Here is a 21,205-nt window from a genome sequence, read left to right as displayed (position 1 = left end):
CAAAACACCCAAATGTAATATTAAGGCTAGGACCTAACACAATATTTTATACCTTAGAAGAGGGATGTCGTAATCTAAGCTATAAGATATTTGAAGGTAGGTGAATGACGATTCACCAATTTCCACCATGAAAAACGAAATATATAATTAGGTTTTAATTGGTTTAGAAACTCCTAGATTCTTTGAGATTCATTGAACTTTCTTCAATGACATGTTTCAATCTCGAGTGTGCCCTTCAAGTTTTGTGACTGGGATGCCGAGGATCACAACCTTATACCCCCCTTATAGACCGGCTTCGTGAATGAGGCGTACTAGCGGTAAGACGACTTGATCTTATACATATATAAATATTATTAAAGTTATAATATTATAAAGTATAAGGGTTGAATATTAACTTTTAAAATTCTAGGGGTTGCAACTAAAGTTTTTAATATGACTTTACATGTTCCAAAACTGGAGGGCAAGTTTTGTAAACTTTCAAAACTTTTCATTTCTCATAACTTATGAGTTAATGGTTATTAAAAATGAAGACTCTTCATTTTTTGGAACCTATGTGTTCTTTTAATGGTTATTTATAAATGTGACTTTTGGTTATCCATAACTTAAGAACTAGTTATGCACTCCATTAAAACACATAAAGATCAAGAATTAATCTAATCAATTATTACCACATAATTTCTATGATCTTCTAAACTCATATGTTTATGAATGTTCATATCAAAAATTTCAAGAATCGTAAGTACATATACAAAACTTGAAATTTTGATACGAGCTTTTGAACAAAACTTCGATTTTCAAGTTTTTTTTTTTTTTTTTTGCATCAAGTATCAAATAAACAAACCTGGCTCTGATACCACTGATGGGTTTTGAGCATTCTAACACTCCTATGGTGTACATGCAACCCTAGAAACCTTGGATCTATGTTTGACTAAGATACATGCAAATAATTATTTTTCCAAGGTTCTTATCCTAACTAGCATGGCATGGGATACTTGAATCAAATAAAACTAGTAGAATTACTTACCTTGTAGTAGTAGTTGATTGCTTGGAGTTTGAGAGCCTAGCACCAATAATGTGGATGCCTCAAATGGAAGTCACAAATCACCACAAACTTGGAAACTTGAGAGAATAGTCACAAACTTCTTGAAATTGGCCCTCTTAGTTTACACACATCAACTCGTGTTATTTCAAGAACTAAAGCCTCCTTTATATAGTGTGGTGGATTAGGGTTACATCCTTATAAACCCTAATACCCATATCTTTTCATTTCCATGTGATCCATGGGTTAAAGCTCCATGGAGTATCCATGGACTTTCCATGCAAGCCTAGCCCATTCCAAATAAGCATTAGCCCACACTATATAAATACAAGAGCCCATGTTTAATTAGTCATACTTTTGATCTCTAAATTAATTCTAAATTAATTATAGATCAACACTAATTAAATAATATGATTTTATATTAATATATTAGAACTTATAATATATTAATAAATCATAACTTATACTATTCTCAAAAGATTATCCGTAAATTGTTCGGGTGAAATGCAACCCAAATGGACCATGTCGGGTCGGGTCAAGTACATACCAAATATAGTTATGGACTTAGACACTATCTCCAACAGTTATATCTCCAACTTCTAGTATTTTCTCGATCAAGTGGCATTACGAATCTTAAAGTTTGGGTTGTTACATGATATTTTTTGATGGCTTATATCATTAGCTTATTTGAAGATCATTGTGACTTGGAGGGGGAGCTCTTCAAAGACAAGAAGTGATTCAGTTTCTTTGTTCTGAAATGGGTTTTTATGGCGGGTTTGGTTTTCATGAAGATTTTTTTTGGGATTACATTCGAAAATGAAGTTTAAAGACATTACTTCAGTGCTTGGTTTATATATCCTAGAGCCCGTGTTTGAAGACTATTGAAGAATCAAGATTCATGGATTGCTTCATATATTCCTCGTTGCAGATCTTTTTATTTTCTAGATGCTTGTTTTGGAAGTTAAAGCATTGTCAACCATTCCATACTTTGACGGGAGATTGTAGGGTTTCAAAGCACTCCATGGATGATGACAATGGGCCCCCTTGATGAAGTGTTGGTTAAAAGCCCAAGACTTGTATTTTCCCTATAAATAGTCATGTATTATTCATTATTAGGGTTAAGAGTGAGGCAAAATGTAGCCGCCACGTTGTGAGGTTTCTTAGGTAGTGCTAGATTCTTTAGTCTATGCTGAAAGTGTAATTTATTCCTCATGTTTGAATAAATCGAGTGATCATTCGACCTAATCTTCATATTTGTGTTTGTTCTTATTTTCCGCATCTTGTTCATCAAATCTCAATTAGGGTTTTAATCCCAACAGCAAGTAAGATCTGAAAGGCGTATGAGGGACATAGAACGTCTTCTGTCGGATTCAAGAACTCACTCTAGTAGTTCTCGTCGCCGTTAGAGTCTCATCGACTTCTCTTTTGGATATAACCTAGTTTGTGTAAAAACTCTAGTCTAATTTCCTATCTTTGTAAATCTTAGACCTGTTAGGTCTTGATTAGGTCGTAGTTCTGTCAAAATTTTCCCATCTTGGTTGATGTAAGACCTACTTTTAGGTCATTTTTCCAGAACTTGTTACATCTGTAATACCAGTATTATTGACAGATACCTAATCTTATGGACATCAATATCCAATTGCTATCATGTGCTAGCACTAGATCATCCTTCAATCGTGCTATTCAATTGTGTTGTTGGGATATGGAGAGTTAGTCCATGAGTCATTCTCATCAATTTTCCTATTAAATTCTTATCAATGTCTTCATCTTTCTAAACTTATAGTTAAAAGATGCCTCCACGTCGATCAACAAGACGCGATCCTCCGATAACTGCAACACCAGCGGCTCCTCATATCGATACGGCAGCATTAAATGCTGCTGTAGCTACGGCTGTGGCTACAGCCATGGCTCAATATCATTCATTTGGTTCCACTGGAGGAGGAACCCCTGTTCAATCTACTCTTGGTGAAGCCCCTGTGCGCTTGAGAGAGTGCTCCTATAAGGACTTCACTAGCTGCAAGCCCAAGTCCTTTAGAGGGACTGGCAGAGTCATTGCCCTCTCGCAATGGTTCGAGAAGACCGAATCGGTTTTCGAAATCTGCTCCTGTCCAGAAGGGAGCAAGGTCAAGTTCGCTGCTTGCACCTTTGAAGGCAAAGCCCTGACATGGTGGAATAGCCATGTCAAGTCACTATCTCTTGTGGTGGCTAATGCTATGGGCTGGGAAACTTTGAGACACCTCATGATTGAGGTGTACTGCCCGAGGGGTGAAATCCAAAAACTGGAAGAGGAACTGTGGAGCCTAACCATGAAGGGCTCCGATATAGTCTCCTACACCGCCAGGTTCTGTGAACTGGTGGCCCTCTGTCCCAACATGGTTCATACAGAGGGGAAGAAGATAGAGAGATTCATATGGGGGCTGGTGCCTCCATTCCAAGGAAATGTTTTGGCTTCAAACCCCACTACATTCGATAGTGCCAAACGATTGGCACAACGGCTTATAGACCATGGGGTTCGTACCCCGGCCGCAACAACAACCCTGGCCATCTCGGAACCTTCCAAAACTGCTGATTCCAAGTGGAAGCTCTGGGATGACAAGAAGAAGAAGAAGGTTACCAAAAAGCAGCAGCTCGTGGCAGTTCATGCTGCGATAGCACCTGCCACTGTTGCTGCTCCGGTAAAGCAGTACGCTGGAAGCTTGCCTAAGTGCAACAAATGCAACTTCCACCACACAGGAGCCTGCCAGGAAATGCAGTGTTCAAACTGCAATAGGAAGGGGCACACCGCCTGTTTCTGCAAAGCTCCGGCGAGGCCACTCAACCAAGTCCCCGGCATAGGAGTGGGCCAAGCTTGCTACAGTTGTGGCGAGGTGGGCCACTACAAGAGGGACTGCCCTAAGGCAGGGAATGCCGGAAGAGTGGGAAGAGTTCTGGCCATAGGCCACGAGGAAGCAGTTGCCGACCCCACAGTGGTCACTGGTACGTTTCTCCTCGATAACTCTTATGCATGCATATTGTTTGATAGTGGAGCGGAGAGGAGTTTCGTGAACCAAAAATTTGCTCATTTACTTAAGCAAAAATCATGAACACTTAAAGAACCGTTCACTGTAGAAATGGCTAATGGAAAGTCGGAGAGAACTAGCAGTATATTCATAGGGTGTACCCTAACACTAGATAGCCATTCTTTTTCGATCGACCTCATGCCAGTCTCAATTAAAAGTTTCGACGTCATTATCGGCATGGATTGGTTGAGTCTTCATCGTGCCGACATCATGTGTTATGAAAAGGCTGTTCGCCTTAATCTGCCGTCTGGCGAAACTCTAGTAGTTTATGGCGACAAACCCGACACAAATCTTCGTATCATTTCGAGCATTCAAGCTCAGAAATTCTTGCGAAAGGAATGTCGCGCATTCCTTTCTCATATGGTCGATGTGAGCCAAGAAACGAAAAACATTCAGAACATTCCAGAAGTACGCGACTTTCCCGACATCTTTCCAGAAGAACTCCACGGATTACCTCCGCAACGTCAAGTCGAGTTCAGAATCGACTTAGTTCCAGGGGCTACCCCCGTAGCCAAATCGCCCTATCGTCTAGCACCTGCAGAGATGCAAGAACTATCATGTCAACTTAACGAACTGCTCAGCAAGGGCTTTATAAGACCAAGCTTCTCACCCTGGGGAGCTCCAGTCTTGTTCGTCAAGAAGAAAGACGGATCGTTTCGTATATGCATCGACTACAGCGAACTCAACAAACTGACTGTCAAAAATCGTTACCCTCTGCCTCGTATTGACGATTTATTTGACTAACTTCAAGGGGCGAACTTCTTTTCAAAAATCGACTTAAGATCCGGATATCACCAACTACGAGTGCTAGGGGAGGATGTTCTGAAGACAGCCTTCCGAACTAGTTATGGTCACTACGAATTCGTAGTGATGTCGTTCGGATTAACAAACGCGCCTGCAGTATTCATGGATTTAATGAATAGGGTGTGTCATCCTTACTTGGATCAGTTCGTCATCGTCTTCATCGATGACATACTCATCTACTCTCGTAGTAAGGAGGAATATAGTCAACATCTGCGACTAGTCTTAGAAACACTACGTTCGGAGAAGGTCTATGCGAAGTTCTTGAAATGCGAATTTTGGATCCGAAGAGTCGAATTCTTAGGGCACGTGGTTAGCGAAGAGGGAATACACGTGGACCCTTCCAAAATCAAAGCCATTGAGAGCTGGTCAGCACTGAAGACGCCTACAGAAATTCGTCAATTTCTAGGCCTCGTTGGCTACTATCGCAGGTTCATTCAGAACTTCTCCCGCATCGCGAAACCTCTTACAACACTGACCCAGAAAGGCGTGGCCTTTGACTGGGAAGAGAAGCAGGAGAGAGCGTTCCAAACGCTCAAGCGAGCCTTATGCACCGCACCAATACTATCCCTCCCCGAAGGGATAGAAGACTTCGATGTCTATTGCGATGCGTCAAATCAAGGGCTCGGCTGTGTTCTGATGCAACGAGGTAAGGTCATCGCCTATGCCTCGAGACAGCTAAAGACACACGAGGTCAACTACACTACCCATGATCTTGAGCTAGGAGCAGTTGTGTTTGCTCTGAAGATCTGGAGACACTACTTGTACGGTACAAAAAGCACTATCTTTACAGACCACAAAAGCCTACAACATATATTCGACCAGAAAGAGCTCAACATGAGACAACGACGGTGGGTCGAGCTACTCAGTGACTACGAATGCGAAATTCGTTATCATCCGGTGTAACGCCCCGGTTTTTCTCGGTACGTTTGGTTATTTTAATTTAATTATTCTTCTAACCTTAGGTTAATTTATTCAACCAAGGTCTGATTTCTTATGTTATTTGACTGTTTTGATCATCGTGTAAACTCCTTTTATTGAAGTCCATGGGCTATGGGCCTATTTGCAAAGTCCATCTAGTAAATAGTACTTAATGTGTTAATTGAGTCATTTGGAACACACACAAGAAAAACACTCTAAACCCTACTCTCTCTCTCTCTCTCACATCATCATTCTCTCTCTCTTTGGGATCAAGAGCAGCCAAGAGGCTATTGTTTGGAGCTTAATTCTTGTTCATTTCCAGCCTTGACTCATATTGGTATGAACCTCCTTATCATTTCTTACAACTTGATTCATAACCTTGTTCTAGTTTTATGATTTCATCTTCACTTCTTCTCCTTCTTATTTGATTTGCATCTCTTTTGTTATTTGCAAAGAATTGTATGTTATACATCATCTCAAGATCCTATCTTCATCCCATATATGGTGGATGATGGATCTAGGGGATTACATGTTGCAAAAGATCATGGAAACCCTAAAAGGGAGAATGGTGATTCTATGTGCTTTATGTTCTTTTTCATGTTGATTATTATTACAATCTTGTGGAAAAATGAAATCCTAATGATACCTAACCCTTGTTAGTACCAACATGATCATGGGGACTAAATTGGGATGATGAACACATCTTAAAATGTGTTTCAAAGGGAGAAGGATGGATAAGCCAAAAAGGAATCACGGGTGGCTACGATTCTGTTTTCCATCAGATCTGTGGTCATTTTGTAAAACTCATATCTTGAGCTCTAGAACTCAAACGGACCCCAAACTAGTTCCCAAAGTTAACAAATTGAGTTGGCTAACTTTCTTAAGCAGGCCAACCTCACTGATAAGGACTTTATCTGTGGCAAAGAATGGCATCTTTGCTGTTAGATCTGATCCGGGTCTGTTCTGATATGTAATTTTGTTTACATCATTTCTAAGGCTTGGAAAACGATCCAGAGTGATTCCAAGTTTCTATATGTTCCTGATATTATGAATTTAAGATCTGGAGCAGATGGGGTGTTATTTCAAATTATAAATTGGTTAGAATGGATCCACACTCCAGATCAGTGGGCAGTCACCAGCTTTTGCTAGTGCTGTGATTGTCTACAATGTGAATTTTATATATGGAGTTTAGGAGATGCTTTTCATTCAATTCTAACTCTGCGACTTTCAATTGTCTGTCCTTTACTTCTTTGAATTTTGGTTTGGCCGAATTCTACTCACAAGTTGGGTAGAATTGGCCAACATCACTTGACTGTATTGTTGGAGACAGAAGTGATACACCATTTTGTAAAATTCATATTTAACTCATCTTTTGGAGTTAGAAGGAGTTCTTTATAGTTCTGGAATCCTGAGCAATCAAAGTTTCCTATACAATTTAGTTAAAGCTATGTTACTGTTTTAGATTTTGGAGTAAATCCGTTTTGAACAGCAGGTCTGTTTTGGAGACCTTGCTGTGATTACTCTTTTCTCAACTCATAGCTTCATTACTTCTCCTTTCTAACCTTTAGTCCTTCTTAGGTGAGGTTTTGAAGTTTGCTCAAGCTTGGTAGCATTATTTGATTGTTAGCTATCCTTACTACTCACTCAAGGTGAGTTCTCTCACACCGTTGTATTGATGTTTGCGTTTGCTAGTTAGCTCGTGTGTGATTATTTGAATTTATTATAAAGGCATGCTATATAACCATTGTTTTAATTTGTACATGTGCACTGTATGTAACTAATTATGGATATGGGGACACCACCAAAGGATACAGATTTACCGGTGCGGTGGGTAGGTAAGATCACCAACGTTGTACTCATCGTGAGGTGCGGTGATTAGGGCCAAATGATAGGGGATCTTCCCGGTGCGGTTCAAACCTTCAAGTCCTTCTTGTATTATAGGCATTGATTCGTTCTATGCCCTTATCATATAATTATAAATGGAAAATGGATTAGGGTTAGTAAATATGAATGTTAGTATAATGTCTGTGTTTGAATTCACTAAGCTTTGTGCTTACGGTTTACCTTATAACTTTTCAGGTGTTAAGATTAAAGAGGCTAAGGCTTGAAATGGAGCACCGGGACATCGCTACTAGTTATTTTTGTTGGGACCTTATTATTATTATTACTTCCGCACTTATTTTATATGACTATTAAGTTGATGGATTATGTTATGACTATTTCAGTTTTTTTAATTTAATTTAAGATGCGTTTTTAAAGTTTAAAATTTTTGCAAAAATTTGGGTGTCACAAGTTGGTATCAGAGCCACAGTTTGAGGGAACTAGGCATTCTTGTGGATGTTCTAGACTCAAATTTGAGGCTCTATAAGAGTTTATTTTCTTTTTAAAAGATTTTTCAAACTTTCTGAAGACTAGTAGTGGAAGATGTCGCGGTGTGCCAGTCGGCCAGCGAAGTAAGCCTTATTTCTTATGTTAAATGTTTATGTTAAATTGTTGACTATGAATTGGATTCTACTAGTCTTAAAATGTTAGATTACACACTTATTTAGTGTTAACATGTGAGAGAGTTGTAAAATTAACGGCTAGAGCGAGCTGGAAATTTTGAAACTAGACGCGAATGCGAAATTAGAACTTGTGTGGAAGGTAGTAGAAGGGCCCCTACTATTTGAAACATCGGTGCCGGTTTCGGGTCGGGGCAAGGTTGAGAAATTTTCGGCAAGCTCAGTGTTTCGTCTTCCTAGAAATATCTAGGCTGAATTATTTCTAAATATTTTCCTCCTTCTACGGATACAGATGGCTCCGCCTGCTCGACTTAATCAGCTCCAAATGGAGCAAGTTAGGGAGAATGTCAGTGAGGAATTCAATAACGCTTTCAACGAACTAATCCCGGGTGTGACCAATGACATAATCAACCAAGTCGGTGCTCTTCTGGATGAGCGCCTCGCAGCTATTCCCGGGGGAGCGTTACCGGCTCCGCCCGTTCAGGATTCGGCATACTACTTCGAGAAGTTCAGCAAGTGTAGCTGTCCTCTTTGGAACGGTGAATCCGACCCAGTTGCTGCTAAGCACTGGATGTCATATGTTGAGGGCGCCTTCATGACTGTTGGATGTCCGGACCAGTACAAAGTTGTGATCGCCATGAATCAGCTGCGAAAAAGGGGAAAGACATTGTGGAACACCATCACTGCTCTATTAAACGAAGAAGAAGTGAGGGCCATGTCTTGGGCCCAATTTGTGGAGAGGTTCGAGGCACAATATCCTAAGGTGGAGTAGCAGCGGATGCAACAAGAGTTAATGGCCTTACAGCAGACTACCGAGTCCGTTAGCGACCTGAACGCCAAGTTCTTAGAGATGCTATCTTTTTGTCCCTCGTTTGCTGGGAACGAGGCCTGGTTAGTCAGCCGATACACTGCCATTCTACGTACCGAGATTCGGGAATTCGTTAGCATGCAGGAGTTCCCGACTTTATCCGCGATCATGGATGCAGCGAGGAAGAGGGAAATCGAGTTGCAGACCCAGTCCAAGAGGAAGGCCAATGACACCTCTTCCAAGACATCCGGAGATTCCCAGAAAAAGCAAAAGCAGGGTGGTAAGTCAAGGTATGAGTACATGCCGTCTTCAGGTCAGGGCGAGAAAAATCCGTTGATATGCTACAACTGCAAAAAGCCAGGGCATCATTGGAAGAATTGTAGGGCTCCCTCTGCGAGTGCAATTCCTCAGATTACTTCTGCTGGTCCCGTCTGCTATCACTGCAACGAGACGGGACACAAGAAGCCCGAATGCCCGAAGTTGAAGGCTGGTAAAGGAGACGGGGGTACAAATCCTGCAATTGCATCGACTTCTAAGGGACCCACTATCGTGACACGAGGTCGTGCTCACCAGATGACTGCAGATGAGCCGGTGATTACCACGACAGTGGCAGGTAAATTTCTTTTTTTTTTCTCCTTTCTCTCCACCCTTGCATTATTTAATAAATGGTAGTTAGAATTGTTTACATGATTGTATGTGGTGAATCAAGCACTTATTTGCTAGATTCCGAGCCCGCTGTTGTTATGTTTGATAGCGGTGCTACCCATTCTTTTGTATCTCGCACGTTTATTAATCGTTTGGGGCGTAGTATCGGAAAATTGGCTCGCCCAATGGTTGTCGAAGTTGCCGACAACCGCACTATTTATGTTACCGATGTTTATCAGGATTGCACTCTCGAGTTTTCTGGAGTTGAATTCCCCATTGATCTTATCCCTATTGCGATGCGAGAGCTCTGCGTTATCGTAGGCATGGATTGGCTTGATGCGTTTGATGCAGAAATCCACTGTCGTAAGAAGCAAGTTCGTGTTCAAAACCCTAGAGGAGGAGAACTTATTATTCAGGGGGACATTCCCCGCCTGGCCATGGCTTCTTGCTCTTCTGCTATAACACTAGACGACGTTCCTATCGTTTCCGATTTCAGCGGTGTCTTTCCGGAGGAACTCCCTGGCTTGCCACCTATTCAGCAAGTGGAGTTTCGCATTGATTTGGTGCCAGGTGCGACTCCGGTAGCGAAATCTCCTTACCGCTTGGCACCACCTGAAATAAAAGAGCTCCAAGATCAACTTCAAGAACTAAGTGATAAAGGGTTTATACGGCCAAGCTGCTCGCCTTAGGGTGCTCCTATTCTCTTTGTGAAGAAGAAAAATGGATCCCAACGAATGTGTATTGATTATAGGGAGCTAAAGAAGCGCACGATAAAGAATAGGTACCCGTTGCCACGTATTGACGATCTTTTCGATCAGCTTCAGGGAGCGTCTTGGTTTTCCAAGATTGATTTACGTTCCGGTTACCATCAGATGCGGGTTCGTGAAGAAGACATTGAGAAAACAGCATTCCATACTCGTTATGGGCACTTTGAGTTCGTGGTGATGCCTTTTGGGCTCACCAATGCACCCGCAACGTTTATGGATCTCATAAACCGGGTGTGTAGCCCGATGCTTGACCGTTCGGTCATAGTGTTCATAGATGATATCTTGGTCTATTCTAAGAGCAAAGAGGAGCATGAGCAACACCTTCGGGAGATTCTGGAAACTCTGGCAAGAGAAAGGCTTTATGCTAAATTCTCAAAATGTGAATTTTGGTTGGATGAAGTTCAGTTCTTGGGGCATGTGGTAAACAAACACGGTATTAAGGTCGATCAAGCCAAGGTTGATGCGGTTAAACAATGGAATATTCCAAAAACACCTTCTGAAATTCGCAGTTTCTTGGGTTTAGCCGGTTATTACCGGAGGTTCATTGAAAAATTCTCTAAAATCGCCTTGCCACTCACCCGATTGACCAAGAAATCAGTGAAATTCGTTTGGGGCCCGGAGCAGCAGTTGGCGTTTGATGAGTTGAGGAAACGATTGTGTGATGCTCCGATTTTGGCCTTACCTGATGAGGTTGAGGATATGGTGGTTTATTGTGATGCATCGCTTCAAGGTCTTGGTGTCGTGTTAATGCAACGAGATAGGGTAATAGCATATGCCTCCCGACAGCTGAAACCCCACGAACAAAACTACCCCACTCATGATTTGGAGCTTGGGGCTGTTGTTTTCACTCTTAAGATTTGGAGACACTATCTCTATGGAGTGAAGTTTATCATATACACTGACCATAAGAGTCTGAAATATTTGTTCGAGCAGCGGGATTTGAACATGAGGCAGATCAGATGGTTGGATGTGGTAAAAGATTTTGATTGTGAAATTCACTACCACCACGGTAAAGCTAATGTGGTAGCTGATGCTCTCAGTCGTAAACAATCTGTCGAACCGATTCGAGCTAAGTGTCTCCGGATCACGATGGTGTCGTCTTTGTTAGAACTGATCCGGGACGCCCAAAAGACGGCAATACTGGAGGAAAACATCAGGCGTGAGAAGATTGGGAAAGAGTTGCCTAAGATGGAACGAGACGGGCGGGGTTTGCTGACTCGCTACGGTAGGGTTTGGGTTCCATATACCGGGGGAAATCGGAAAACCCTAATGGATGAGTCTCATAAGTCAAAATTTTATATCCATCCTGGTGCTACTAAAATGTATCGGGACCTTCAGGAGGCTTACTGGTGGCATGGAATGAAGAATGATGTGGCTCGATTTGTGGAAGAATGTATGACCTGTCGGAAGGTCAAGAAGGAACACCAGAAACCGCATGGGAAGTTGCAACCATTGGAGATTCCTGAATGGAAATGGGAGCATCTAACCATGGACTTCATTACAAAAATTCCTAGAACTGCCCGAGGAGCCGATACGATATGGGTGATTGTTGATCGTTTGACTAAGAGTGCTCACTTTCTGGCTATAAAGGAGAGCCCACCGGCAGAGAAATTAGCCGAGATCTTTGTTCGGGAGATTGTCTCATTACATGGGGTGCCCGTTTCTATCGTCTCCGATCGCGAAACCCGATTTACTTCTTGGTTCTGGAGGAATTTTCAAGAGGATTTGGGCACACGATTACATTTTAGCACCGCCTTCCATCCGCAGACAGACGGGCAGAGTGAGCGGACGATTCAGACCTTGGAGGACATGCTTAGGGCATCTGCGATTGATTTTGGGGGTAGTTGGGATGACCATCTACATCTAGCTGAGTTTTCTTATAACAACAGCTATCACTCGAGCATTAAAATGCCTCCGTATGAAGCCTTGTATGGGAGGAAGTGCAGGACGCCCGTTTGTTAGGGCGAGGTTGGGCAGAGGGTACTTGGGAGTACCGATATCGTGCTACGGACTATGGAGAAAATCCAAGTGATTCGGGATCATTTGGTCACAGCGAGGAGTCGTCATAAAAGTTATGCCGACAAAAGACGCTCCAATCTTGAGTTCCAGGTGGGAGATTATGTGTTGTTCAAAGTCTCCCCCTGTAAAGGTGTGATTCGATTTCGAAAGCGGGGAAAGCTTGGACCCCGCTTCATTGGACCCTACAAGGTCATAGCCCGTGTGGGAAAGGTGGCTTACCGTTTAGAGCTGCCTGACGAGCTTAGTCTAATTCATAATACGTTCCACGTGTCTCAGTTACGAAAATGCGTTGTTGACGAGACCGCTGTGATACCACTGGAGGACATACATATTGACGAATGTCTCAATTATGTTGAGAAACCAATCGCTGAACGAAAGACGAAAGCTCTCCGCAACAAGACTATAAACCTGGTTAACATGCAGTGGCAACATAGGAAGGATTCGGAATGGACTTGGGACCCGGAATGCGAGATGCGGGCTCATTACCCGGATCAGTTTCTAGGAGTTGACTTCGAGGACGAAGTCCGTTCTTAGTGGGGGAGAGTTGTAACGCCCCGGTTTTTCTCGGTACGTTTGGTTATTTTAATTTAATTATTCTTGTAACCTTGGGTTAATTTATTCAACCAAGGTCTGATTTCTTATGTTATTGGACTCTTTTGATCATCTTGTAAACTCCTTTTATTGAAGTCCATGGGCTATGGGCCTATTTGCAAAGTCCATCTAGTAAATAGTACTTAATGTGTTAATTGAGTCATTTGGAACACACACAAGAAAAACACTCTAAACCCTACTCTCTCTCTCTCTCACATCGTCCTTCTCTCTCTCGTTGGGATCAAGAGCAGCCAAGGGGCTGTTGTTTGGAGCTTAATTCTTGTTCATTTCCAGCCTTGATTCATATTGGTATGAACCTCCTTATCATTTCTTACAACTTGATTCATAACCTTGTGCTAGTTTTATGATTTCATCTTCACTTCTTCTCCTTCTTATTTGATTTGTATCTCTTTTGTTATTTGCAAAGAATTGTATGTTATACATCATCTCAAGATCCTATCTTCACCCCATATATGGTGGATGATGGATCTAGGGAATTACATGTTGCAAAAGATCAAGGAAACCCTAAAAAGGAGAATGGTGATTTTATGTGCTTTATGTTCATTTTCATGTTGATTATTATTACAATCTTGTGGCAAAATGAAATCCTAATGATACCTAACCCTTTTAAGTACCACCATGATCATGGGGACTAAATTGGGATGAGGAACACATCTTAAAATGTGTTTCAAAGGGAGAAGGATGGATAAGCCAAAAAGGAATAACGGGTGGCTACGATTCTGTTTTCCATCAGATCTGTTGTCATTTTGTAAAACTCATATCTTGAGCTCTAGAACTCAAAAGGACCCCAAACCAGTTCCCAAAGTTCAAAAATTGAGTTGGCTAACTTTCTTAAGCAGGTCAACCTCACTGATAAGGACTTTATCTATGCGAAAGAATGGCATCTTTGTTGTTAGGTCTGATCCGGGTCTGTTCTGATATGTCATTTTGTTTTCATCATTTCTAAGGCTTGGAAAAGGATCCAGAGTGATTCCAAGTTTCTATATGTTCCTGATATTATGCATTTAAGATCTGGAGTAGATGGGGTGTTATTTCAAATTATAAATTGGTTAGAATGGATCCACACTCCAGATCAGTGGGCAGTCACCAGCTTTTGCTAGTGATGTGATTGTCCACAATGTGAATTTTATATCTGGAGTTTGGGAGATGCTTTTCATTCAATTCCAACTCTGAGACTTTCAGTTGTTTGTCCTTTACTTCTCTGAATTTGTGTTTGGACGAATTCTACTCACAAGTTGGGTAGAATTGCCCAACATCACTTGACTGTATTGTTAGAGACAGAAGTGATACACCATTTTGTAAAATTCATATTTAATTCATCTTTTGGAGTTAGAAGGAGTTCTTTATAGTTCTGGAATCCTGAGCAATCATAGTTTCCTATAAAATTTAGTTAAAGCTATGTTTCTGTTTTAGATTTTGCAGTAAATCTGTCTTGAACAGCAGGTCTGTTTTTGGAGACCTTGCTGTGATTACTCTTTTCTCAACTCATAGCTTCATTACTTCTCCTTTCTAACCTTTAGTCCTTCTTAGGTGAGGTTTTGAAGTTTGCTCAAGCTTGGTAGCATTATTTGATTGTTAGCTATCCTTACTACTCACTCAAGGTGAGTTCTCTCACACCGTTGTATTGATGTTTGCGTTTGCTAGTTAGCTCGTGTGTGATTATTTGAATTTATTATAAAGGCATGCTATATAACCATTGTTTTAATTCGTACATATGCACTGTATGTAACTAATTATGGATATGGGGACACCACCAAAGGATACGGATTTACCGGTGCGGTGGGTAGGTAAGATCACCAATGTTATACTCATCGTGAGGTGCAGTGATTAGGGCCAAATGATACGGGATCTTCCCGGTGCGGTTCAAACCTACAAGTCCTTCTTGTATTATAGGCATTGATTCGTTCTTTGCCCTTATCATATAATTATAAATGGAAAATGGATTAGGGTTAGTAAATATGAATGTTAGTACAATGTATGTGTTTGAATTCACTAAGCTTTGTGCTTACGGTTTCCCTTATAACTTTTCAGGTGTTAAGATTAAAGAGGCTAAGGCTTGACATGGAGCACCGGGACATCGCTACTAGTTATTTTTGTTGGGACCTTATTATTATTATTACTTCCGCACTTATTTTATATGACTATTAAGTTGATGGATTATGTTATGACTATTTCAGTTGTTTTAATTTAATTTAAGATGCGTTTTAAAAGTTTAAAATTTTTGCAATAATTTGGGTGTCACATCCGGGTAAAGCCAACGTAGTAGCTGACGCCCTAAGTCAGAAAGAATATTCTGGTCGTAGAGTCAAATCTTTGACTATGACTATCCATTCACACTTGTCCACACAAATTAAGGAGGCTCAGCTCGACGCTTTGAAACCTAAAAATGTGGCGGGTGAATCACTGAGAGGGATGGATAAGAACATGGAGGTTAAGGGTGGCAGAGCTTATTATCTCATGGATCGGATCTGGACCCCGAAACTCGGTGGTTTCAGAGACTTGGTCATGACCGAGGCACACAACACTCGTTATTCTGTCCACCCAGGTTCAGATAAGATGTATCTGGATCTTAAAAGGCTATATTGGTGGCCTAACATGAAAGCAGAGATTGCTACCTTCGTGAGTAAATGCCTTACTTGCGCCAAGGTCAAGGTCGAATACCAGAAACCGTCAGGATTACTCCAGCAACCGAAGATACCTGAATGGAAGTGGGAGCGGATCACTATGGACTTCCTAACCAAGTTGCCCAAGACAACGGGTGGACTTGATACCATATGGGTCATCGTCGACAGATTGACTAAGTTCGCACACTTCCTGCCTATCAAAGAAACAGACAAGATGGAGAAGCTTACAAGAACTTACATACGGGAGATTGTACGACTGCACAAAGTTCCCTACAAAGTTCCCTACAAAGTTCCCTAGGAACTAGGCTGTACATGAGTACAGCCTACCATCCACAGACCGACGGACAGAGGGAGAGGACTATCCAAACCTTGGAAGATATGTTGCGAGCCTGTGTAATCGACTTTGGGAAAGCATGGGATACTCATTTACCCCTTGTCGAATTTTCCTACAACAACAGTTATCACACGAGCATAAAGGTTGCTCCATTCGAGGCCCTCTATGGCCGAAAGTGCAGATCCCCTCTGTGCTGGGCTGAGGTGGGTGATACCCAGTTAGCTAAAGGACGAGTTCCTGAAAGCACTCCCACGGGTCCGGAGATCATTCGAGAAATGACAGAGAAGATCGTTCAGATTCATGAACGATTGAAAGCCTCTAGAGACCGACAGAAAAGCTACGCTGATAAACGAAGGAAACCGTTGGAATTCCAGGTGGGCGACCGTGTTCTATTGAAGGTCTCACCCTGGAAGGGCTTAATACGCTTTGGAAAGCGTGGAAAGCTAAATCCAAGATACATAGGGCCTTTCGAGATTCTTGCAAGAATCGGCCTTGTAGCTTACAAACTTAACTTACCATGCGAACTCAGTAACGTACATTCTACTTTCCACGTCTCGAACTTGAAAATGTGTCTGTCCGACGAGACTCTTGTAATCCCACTCGACGAGATCGAGATCAACGAGAGCCTCAACTTCGTGGAAGAACCTGTAGAGATCACGGACCGGGAGGTCAAGCAAACGAAACAAAGCCGTATCCGGATAGTGAAGGTTCGCTGGAACGCCAAGCGAGGACCTGAATTCACTTGGGAGCGAGAGGATCACATGAAACTGAAATATCCTCGTCTTTTTACTTAGTTATTAGTAACTCTAATTTCGGGACGAAATTTCTTCTAATGGAGGGATGATGTGACAACCCGAAATTCCTATTCTGTACAACCATTCACTTCAATAGAAGTCAGAACAGTTTCTGCTAACTTTTGATCTGTGTAGAGTCAGTTTGAGTGTTCTAAAGCCTAGTACTTTAGGAGATAACAGGAGAGAGGATTCCCTAGCGTTTATTGTGCAACAATAATCTCCTAAAACTCCAAGAGTTTGGAGTTTACGGCCTAAACAAGGTGTTTACGGCCGTAAACCCTAAGGGGTTATAAATATGACACTTAGTCATATTTACCACTTTTTCACATTTTCAAGATCCAAAACTCAAATCCTCTCAAGTACCATCCGATTTTCCTTCTTGATCTTCAACTTTGTAAGTGTTTCTTACCCTAAAAAGTTGATATCTTACTTAGTCTAGTGATCTTACATGATTCCATCCGTGAAATCATTCCATATGTGTAGATCTTCAAGTTTCACCAAGAACACCAAGAACACACACTAGTGTTCTTGGACTTCTAACACCTATTCAAGCTTCTACATAGTAAGTACTCTTACCCTAGTGTGTTATAAGACTTGCTACAATTCTTAATCATCTAGAAAACATAAGGAAACACAAGATCAAATGTGTTTACGGTCCAAGATGTTCTTGGACCGTAAACCCTAATGAAGGGGCCAAAGTGTGCCCTAGTCCCTTACCAAGCCTTGGATACTAGTCTAGATACCATCCTTGATGTGCTTAGGACTTAAAACATCAAAAAGACCAAAAACCATTTGGGTTTACGGCCGTAAACCCAAGGAGAAATGGTCCAAGGACCGTAAACTCCACAAAGGGGTGAAATGGTGCCCTAATCACTTCCTAAGGCTTAAACATGAAGTAGGAAATCTTCTTATGACCTTTAAAGCTTCAAAACACAAAATGGTAAATGTACCATGAGTTTACGGCCGTAAAATCATGGGTTTACGACCGTAAACTCAATGAGAGTTGGTCCCAAAACCGTAAACTCCAAAAGAGTTTACCCTTGGACCCCAAACTCAATAGCCAAGTCCTACAACCCTTAGATGCAATCCTTAGTACTTATAACACTTAAATCAAGTGTTTTACATGTCTTAGGATGTCTTAACTTGGTTGATTAGTTACTAAATGACTAATTGGATACATATATGTGTGATTATATGTTAACTAGGATCCTTGTGTGTGTTCAAGTCTTCACTTGACACTTAGCATCCTATACTATCCGTTCATCCAAAACACTCACTACAGGTGAGTTCATACCCCTTAATCAACCTTTTAAATGATTTTAAATGCTTTTATGAGGGGGGGATACAAGTTGAACTATTATAGTTATTATATCAATCACATGTGATTAATAACTACCAAACAAGTAGATTTCTTACTTTTCAAACTGTGTTATCAAACTGTTTTACAAACTCTTTCACATATCAAATACTTTTATTATACCCTTTTAAACTTATATTCTGTTAAATGTGTACTTATATAGATATAGTTATATAAGTAGGATTGAAAGGACTTAGGACTGATTGCTCACCTTACTTCCTGTTCCTTGTTTGGTTGTGGACTTAGGGTATTCAGGTTATTTGTCCGAAGGTCGTTTGAATCCTAGTTATATATATATTATGTATATGTATATAGGTATAAAAGTTCCTTCTTTCATTCAGTTCAATACCTTTGGGTAGCAAAGGTATGCACACATGTTCATACATTCAAACAACATTACTAGTAAGCTATAATAGGTATAGTTTAGGGATATACTAATACTATTACTAGAACAGTGAAACATACAAAGAGTCAGTTCATACATGAGTCAATACTATACAGAGAGAACATAACATACAGATAGAAAATACTATGATGAGAAACAAACAATACTATACAAAGAGAACATACATACATGCTAGACAAGGAGAGAACACACAATACAACTAGCACATACATATACTAGAACACTACTGCAGTTATGTGAGCCACGTAACGGGGCATGGCACTACCTGTCATGACTATTTTGTATCTAGAATCTCCTTAAGTGGGGAGCGTATGAGTTTGTGTATAGATCTATACTGCATTGACTATCATACACCTCGCTGCTCGCTACAGTGGGACTTGCAAGTCTACGGGTGGCAAACGTCATTTCTTCCGACATCTTACATTGTCGCGTTCTATAGTCGGTAGCTGGGTACAGGCCGATCACATGGTACTTTCAATAAAAATTGGTTTAAGGTAGTTAGTACAACAGTAGTTACTTAATACAACACTACAGTATTATTTCATTTTCCCATTACATTCACTTTGTGATCTTCACACAATAAACAATAATGTAAAAACTATATTTTTGGTTAATGATAGTCAGATTTGGGAAAATACACTCTTACAAGAGATACACACAGATACTAGATGCCTTGGTAGAAGGCTACTTTTAGTAGGAAACATAGGGTTTTGTAGGGGAGTTCAAACAATTACAAACTTTTACACCTTATACAATTACAGACTTACAAACACTTTCATACAAATACAGACACTAATATACTTATGATCTCACCAACTTTAAAGCTGATAAACTCTTTCAAAATAACTTGTATTCTCAGGTCACCAGTAGACAGGTACCGGAGCCAGCTTTTGAGAAGATGGAGCTCGTTCAAGACTCATCTTTTATTTTGATTCATATTTTTGGTGTGTATATAACTTGACAGAACACACTTGTATGAAATTATATTATTAATGCAATGGATGATGTTGTTGCTTGTTTATTACTATGCATTGTTGTGATACTGTACATGACGTCCTCCACCCCCGAACGAATTCGCCGTTCCGGTTTTGGGGTGTGACAAAATCAATGAAAAGACAGAGTATAGAAAAATTATTGAAATGACTTCCAATTTGAAGTATTCCAGCTACTGAAACTTGTTTTAAGGTACGAAATCTGTGTGTAGATTTCTAAGATTTTTGCAATTAACGAAGAGCAAAAAGTTAAAATGGATATGAGTACCTGTGTAGCTTGGATAACAGCACCTTTAGCTAGATATAGAGTCATTCGACTAGTAAGATTGAACCTATCTGTTAGATAAACACTAGGAGGAATGTGAAGAAGCGTCCCTCCTCTCCTCTTCAAATGCTCAATCCGGTTAATCGCCTCCCTGAACGATTTCGTATTCAGCGTTCTACCATCTTCGACAGCACCAAAATCAGTTATTGAGATCTTATCGCTCCGGTATGCCACCGACACAATTCTAGAACAAGTAACCAATCCATCCGCCGAGCAGGAGCACTGCAGGAACACTAATACGACGGCGGAAGGAACCTGATGTTATCGATATGGCTGAGGGGCGATGTGGCGGAGTCGGGGTGGAGGAACAGAGAGGCAACGGTGACCCCATGAGAGAACAACGAAAAAATAAACCCTAGCGGTTCAGATTATGTTGGGGGTAATGCGAATTAAGAAACTGTAAGGCGATTTACCGGATTGAGAATATATTCATTTTGAAATTTTTGACAAATCTTCAGTTTTGAAATTTTTGATAAATCTTCAATTTTAAATTTTTTGAATATATTACCGGATTGAGAATATATTCATTTTAAAACTTTTGACAAATCTTTAATTTTGAAATTCTTGACAAATCTTCAATTTTGAGTTTTTTGAATATATATATATATATATATATATATATATATATATATATATATATATATATATATATATATATATATATATATATATATATATATATTGTCAAAATAAAACTCGCTAAAAACATAATTGTTTTTTTTGTTTTATGTTTTATGTCAAAATTAAATGATTTTAGATAAATATTACGTTTTTAATAATTTATAAACTTATAACATGTACAAGATTAATGTAATTTATCAACTAAAAAATGGGTGAAATATGATATCTTAGAATTTGACTGTGCTCTTTAAAAATTATAAAGTATTTGTGTGATCTTAAAAGTAGTATTTTTGATTAGTTGGTAAGTTATTTTGACTTTTGTCCCATGTTCGGGGGGTGTGTATTTTAGGTTGGGTGGTATATGGGTGAGGTGGGTAGGAGTATATGGTTAAATTTTAAATATACCTGAACAAATAGCATTTAAAATGCATAAATAGTTAAATAAACTCAAAATGTATAAACTTAAAATTGGAATAAACTCAAAATATCTACACTCAAACATGAAGGGTTAAATATTAGTAAAAAAAGGTTATAAGAGGTTGGGTTGGTGATAGGATGTGTAGGGTGTGTGGTATGGATT

At 40.3% G+C, this 21,205-nt stretch overlaps 1 pseudogene; it reads right to left on the bottom strand.

Annotated features, from left to right (window-relative positions):
• Positions 1 to 21,045, bottom strand: part of LOC145163367 (putative polygalacturonase) — a 34,938-nt pseudogene extending 13,893 nt beyond the window's left edge.
• Between the last annotated feature and the right edge of the window lie 160 nt (positions 21,046 to 21,205).

Source organism: Lactuca virosa, chromosome 3, assembly GCF_052849685.1.
Source record: "Lactuca virosa cultivar CGN04683 chromosome 3, Lactuca_virosa_CGN04683_v6, whole genome shotgun sequence".
NCBI classification, from domain to species: Eukaryota; Viridiplantae; Streptophyta; class Magnoliopsida; order Asterales; family Asteraceae; genus Lactuca; species Lactuca virosa.
This window is presented reverse-complemented; position numbering and strand designations above follow the sequence as displayed.